The following is a 6,782-nucleotide window of genomic DNA, read 5'->3' on the forward strand; positions in this document are numbered from 1 at the left end:
CTTAATCCTTTCAGACCAATAATCAAAACTTCCAGAATGGCTTATCTACTCCACAACATCATAAAGATCGTGGCTTTTTGGACATGCATGTCCAATGCATGTCCCAAACACAAACTAGGGCACAAAAAGGAAGAAATGGCATCAAAACTCATGCAAGAGTCTCAAGACTCAACCACATTTCAGATCTAACACTTATTTTATCAAATGAACGTTGGAGATCCATAAAGTTGACAATTTTATGGATTCCACACACTATATCACCAAATCCATGAAAGAAAATGTATAAAAATCTAGATCTAAGCTTATAAACCCATAAAGATAAAGTTATGATCTTGAAAACTCATAATGGTCTAGAAGGTGTGGAAATGAATGATAGAGAGGCTTGAGTGTTGAGATGATGGCTAGATGCTCTTCTTCTTCTTCTTCTTCTTCTTTTTTGCTAGAAATCACCACAAATGAGCTCAAAACCACCTATGGAGTGCTAGGGTTTCAAAGGGGAGTGTTGAGAGGTGATATAGGTTGGGGGTGGGCTAACCCTAGTCCTCACTTCCTTTAAATATGGAACAAATCCCCCAAAATCAAGGTTTTCCTCTTAGACATGCCTAACGCCGTGAGCCATATGTGCTCACGCCGAGAATACCAAAGATGATGCGCGTTTGGAACATTCTCCTCACGACGTGACAAGTATCCCTCACGTCGTGAGCCAGGTCAAAATTTAACTAAATGGAATGATTACCTAAAACTGGGTGTTACACCCATAGGTAACCATCTCATCTTTATTTATTTATTTATTTATTGGAGAGTATCGTGAACCTTCATCTATTTCATATTAATTTCTTTCTTCAGATTTTCGAGCATATGATTTAGGAGGAGCATTTCATATATGAAGTTTCAATCATAAATTATGATTTTAACATACACTTTGTATAATTTTGATTTTGTATAACAATTTGTATTTGGAGTTTTAAATTATTGTTGTTAATTTTGATTTTGTATGACAATTTGTATGTTTTAATAAATATTTAGCAACTTTATCCACCATAGCATAGAACAACAGGATAATATGACTATTTTTCATCATTTAGCACAACACAACAGTCAGACGTACAATCAAATAACATGATTTTTTTCCCAATCAGTAAACTTTTGCAGACAACTATCAAATGGAACCTTAAGTTTCCTTGAGTTTATCTGTGAAAAAAATAAATTTTCGTGATTAATATATAAAAATGGTAAGTTTATGTTATCACACGTTCTTTTTAGTGAACGAAGTATACGTATTCTTCCTTTTTAATCATTTTACCATAAAAATGGATTAGTGGATGTGAGTATATCATCAAGAATCTGAAACAAAATAAAATCAACTCTGAAATCTCATTTGTCAACAATTGAATTTACTATTTGGAATAAAAAATGAATTGGTAGTTATCATTGATAATAATCTCTTTAAAATACAAAAATTAGCTAACCACCAACTTAAACTAGACAAAGGGCCCTACTTCTTATTTCTCACAACTTTATATATACAATTTTACGAATGAGTCAAAACACGTAGCAACGTTATTGTATTTATTTATATCCTTAACTCTATATTAAATCAAAAGTTTAATAATTAATTATTTTAAAATATAAATGTAACACAAAACACACATAATTGGAAATCATAAACTGAGCACTCACGCATGACCTCTTCCTCCCCCCTTTAAATTCACCCCTCCCTCCCAACACCATCATTACTTTCAGTTTCTCCGACTCAGACTCCAATTCCAACTCTAACTCTGATGATGAATCACGATCGTTTTTTTCTACCCAGAACCAGCAGCTGCAAGAGCACCACCGCAATAATCCCATCAAATTACATCTCTTCCACCTCCTTCATTGTTGATCCGCCCTCCGTCAACGACGACAAACCCCTTGTGATCGGAAGAAGGTCTTCGGTAGGCTATGGAGGCTGTTTACCAAGATTCGGTATCTCCATATTTCTCCGGTCGATTCTCAACATTGTATCAATCCCTTCAATCCTTCCCTCTTGCCGGTGGCTTAACTTACCGACCCAACTCTCACTAACGCCATCGCCAGGTCGGAAAGTCACCGGCACATTATTTGGAAACCGGAGAGGACACGTCAGCTTTGCGGTGCAGTATGATATGAGATCAGAACCAATATTTGTGGTGGAGCTGGCGGTGTCAACGGCAGCTCTTGTGAGGGAAATGTCGTCTGGGTTAGTTAGGATCGCGCTAGAGTGCGAGAAACAGAATAAACGATCGGCGGCGGCGCGTGGAGGTGGTGGGAATGCGAAGCTTTTTCTTGAGCCGACGTGGAGCATGTACTGTAACGGGAGGAAGTGCGGGTACGCGCAGTCGCGGGCGTGTTCGAAGTCCGACTGGTTTGTTCTGAGTACGGTGCAAAGCATTTCGGTGGGTGCCGGTGTTATTCCGGTGGTGGAGGACGGCGGCAAAAAAACCAGCGAAGGGGAGCTACTGTACATGAGAGCGAGATTTGAGCGAGTTGTGGGGAGTCGTGACTCGGAAGCATTTTATATGATGAACCCGGACGGCAGTGGAGGGCCTGAACTCAGTATCTTTCTACTCAGAATATAATATAATATATAGATTACATCACAGTTTTAAAGTTACAAACTAATCATTGTTTTTTGTTAAAAAAACATGAAAGTATATGAAAGTAGTGTCTTTTACAGCGGAGTTTATTCTCGTAATATTGTTTAAAACTTTGTATTAATTAATATTTTCGTGTGATGGTTTTTAAGCATGTTTATAGTTTTTGGATTGTGTTGAATATATAGATTATTAACCCATACATTATGACTTCTTGTATAGAAAAAAAACTTATATTCTTGCATGAATTAAATAGGCAAGAAGATTGACAATATAAAGAGGTCAAACCTAACTTATGCCTAATACCTAAAAATGTAAAGATTATCATTTATAAATTATAAATAAACATGAAACCACACAAAAAATCTTGACATGAAACTAATGACATCAACTGTAAGTCCATAACTCTTAGGCTAGTGGGTTTGATGTCACACTTGTCACGGTCTATGTAGGCGTTATGTCAGCTTTGTTATACCCCGTCAAAATTTTGCCATTTTCATGGTATGAGTTGCCACACTTGCTATGATATTTTTTTAAAAAAATTAATTAATTTAAAAAAATAAACATTTCAAACATACAATTTTTTTTAAAACTAAAATTTCATTTAACTAGAAAAATAATTAAGATTTATAAGTTAAGGGTTGATTCTGTAATTTTAAAAACTATTTATGTAATTAAGATTTATAAGTTAAGGGTTGATTATGTAATTTTAAAAACTATTTATGTAGAGAATTTAGGATGAGGTACTTTTTTAGTATACCAAACCCTAGGGACCTTTTATGTTAAATCTGGAAAATTTTGTTGTCTTCTCCATTTGAACTCATATTTGAACGCATACACAGTGCAGTGGAAAATTTCTTCCATTTTTGTTACCTGAAACTTCAAAAGAAAAATTAAATCCTCATTTTCTCTCTATTTTCCCCAAACCATTCACTCTCTCTCATTGGTACAAATCTACCGAGTTGCCAAGCGGAGCTTGGCATGCCGAGGGCTCGACCCCGATGTTTGCCGAGGTAGCCGAAGTGCTTGCCGAGACCACACCCACCAACCTTATATATTATACCAAAACAAAGAGCATGCTCAAAATCTTTTCAATCTTCCTAATTATATGAAATGTGTTCTTCATAACTTTTGCTTGCTTTCTAGCGTTAGGAACTTTCACGTTCGATGCAACGATGTTTAAGAATAGTATATATATATATATATATATATATATATATATATATATATATATATATATATATATAGAGTAATAATAATTACAAACCGTGCATATTGTGTTTCAAGAATGCATGTGGAAGAGAAACCACAACTTTCATATCTTGTTCAAACGCTTACAAAAAAGTAATCAATCAAAAAATTACTCGCAAGACATTTGAAGACCAGCTGGTATTGTAATCCCTGACCACACATACTACATTGGTCATCCAACACAATGCCTTGGGCAAAGGAGAGAGGATGTGGGTGACTATCAGTGTTAAGAATGCCTCCAAACTTTACATTAACAAAATAGTAAGTGCTTTTCCAAGATTATTCATATTAGACACAACAATATGCAAATCCATTGCAAACCAGACCATAAACATCAAAAAGGAACACACTGAAAAAGAAAGGAAGGGAGTTTGGGTACATGAAACGAAGGGTATGTTATGTGTGGCCCGGGTGGATTCCTTTTTCTGACGACAGTCGGGTGCACCACTCATGGAGAACAAAGTTATTGTAACCCCCCACCCGGAATTTGAATATGATCATCCTTGTCAATATCATTAGCACACCTGTAAAATGGCATGGTTGGGTTGATTGGTCTGAAACATCCATTGCATAACAGTTGGGTCTTTTTCATTGGGTCATGACACTTTAATAACCAATAGGAGGTTTACCATTGCTTATAAGTGTATGATCAACTAGAGCTGTAACATCCCTATGATGAGGTATTTTCTATTTTAACCCTATGTATGAAGGAATATTGCATTTTGACCATTGTGCTTGAGAACGATTGCAAGAATGGCCCATAGTGGCATTTTGGTGATTTTTGGCCGAAGCCTTAGTACGTTGGGCATACTTGGGAGGACCTTAGTACGCTTAGCGTACACTGCGTACATAGGGCGTACGTGAAGGATCCTCAAATGTAACGCCCACAGATTCGGGCTAGTTAATTTAGAGACGATAAGCGTCAAAAATGACTTTTTGATGGAGGATTATTTATAACAAATAATCTTAACTAAATTTTAGTATATGTCACAAGGTTTCCGTACATATAAAGAACGCTAAAATCTGAGTTATAACGAAGAAGTTATGACCTGTCGAAGTTTCACGCCAAAACCGGCACGACACCGGGAATCGTAAAAAGTGAGTTTACGATAGAGTAATTTTTATGTTGGGTCTAAAATTATGGTTTATACTTTGCTTTTCTAGACAACTGTATTTTTCTGTAGTGTAATATGTGTTTGCGGCTGTGTTCACGGCCAGGTTGGTGTGTACGGTCGTAAACCCGTAAACCCGTTCACGGCCGTGAACCCGTGTACGTCCCATGTTTCCTATATATATAGGTGTAAGGGGTGAGGAGTTGAGTAGGAGTGTACGGCTGAGAGAAGAGAGGAGCTTAAGTGTGTGAAACTCAAGGTGTTTTAGAGAGAGAAGAACTAGTGTGTGTGTGTACTATGTGTATGGAACATCATTCTATTCATTGAATACATCATAGATTCACTTGTTCTTCTTCTTCTTCTCTTCTATTTTGATCTAGCATCACCCGTTTGATTGGGATTCCGCACCATCAAACGGATATGATTGATACACAAGCAGATTGGGGACTTACAATTGGTATCAGAGTCTGGTTTGTATCAATCATTTTTGTCAGATCTGGAGCGTATTTGATCTTATTTTTGAAGGATTTATGCGTTTTTGGATAGATCTTGGAAAAATAAAGGGGGTTTGTTCTTTACATTTTTGATAAAAACGAGTTTTTGATCGAGTTTTGGAGCAAAAAGGGTGAAAAACGTCGTTTTTTCGCGATCTGAAGCAGTGTTTACGGCCCGTTGAAGGGTTTACGGCCGAAATCGCGTTTACGGCTGGGGTTTCTCGGCGTGTACGGCCAGCAGCTAGGGTTTCCGAAGTGTTTGTGGCCGGAAACGATTTGCGGTCTGAGGGTTTACGGTCCGAGGTCTCGCGAGTTTACGGTCCGAAGACACGTGTTCGGTCAGGCGGGTTTACGGTCCTCGGTTTACGGCCTCGGAGTTTACGACCTCGGTTTGCGGTCCTCGGTGTACGGCTAGGAAGTTTGCGGCTCATTCTCACACGTTTACGGCTTCGTTCTCGGCCAAGCTCAGCATCTCGCATTCGCAGCAGGAGTCCTGGCATCGCAGGCGTGCTTCTATTAAAAAAGGGGCGAATTTTTGGAGGTGCCAGGAATCGAACCTCGGTCTCCTCCCAACTCAACCAGCGCCCCTTCTAACTGATCTAGGCTGCGAGATGATATCCTCCTTCCGAATTTAATTCATAAGGCGTTCCTTTCTCGGTTCCTAATTTCGCATTTTGACACTTTTAACCCAAAAATCAATTTCTTTTATTTTTAAATTCCATTTTCAACCCAAATTTTTAGTTTTTTAATTTTTGTCTTTTATTTTTGACTTTTGACCTTAAAAATTGACTTTGACTTCCAAGTTTGACCTTTGACTTTAAACTTTGACTTTCTCGTTTAACTTTCAAAATTTCAAATTTAGCTTTTCGGTTTGACTTTTAAGTTTGACTTTTTAAGTTTGACTTTTTAAATTTGACTTTTAAGGTTGACTTTTGAGGTTTTAAGTCAAAGGGCATTTTTGGTAAACAATGAGTTCCTCAAACATCCCGGTAAATGAAGTTTCATGTACTCCATCTTGTGAAACTACGATTAAATTTCTTCGCGAACAAATTGATTTGCTAAAAAGGGAAAATGAGGACCTAAAGTACAATGGATATCAACTTAGGAAGGCACAAAAACCCCTAAAAGAACAATTAGAGACCAAAACCAAGGACTTCCGAAAACTACAAGAAGAATATAGCAATAAATGTGCAAACTATAGATATGTGACAGAACAACTTGCAGAGTTAACTGCTGAACTTGACACATTAAAACATAAGTTTGAAAATGCGGATTTTAATTTCAGAAAATTTGATGTGTCAAGTGAAGTA

At 37.2% G+C, this 6,782-nt stretch overlaps 1 pseudogene; it reads left to right on the plus strand.

The window, feature by feature from the left end:
• Positions 1-1,682: 1,682 nt before the first annotated feature.
• On the plus strand, positions 1,683-2,716 carry LOC145128750 (protein MIZU-KUSSEI 1 pseudogene; annotated as a pseudogene).
• The last annotated feature ends 4,066 nt before the right edge of the window (positions 2,717-6,782 follow it).

This window comes from Lactuca virosa, chromosome 8 (assembly GCF_052849685.1).
Source record: "Lactuca virosa cultivar CGN04683 chromosome 8, Lactuca_virosa_CGN04683_v6, whole genome shotgun sequence".
NCBI lineage: Eukaryota > Viridiplantae > Streptophyta > Magnoliopsida > Asterales > Asteraceae > Lactuca > Lactuca virosa.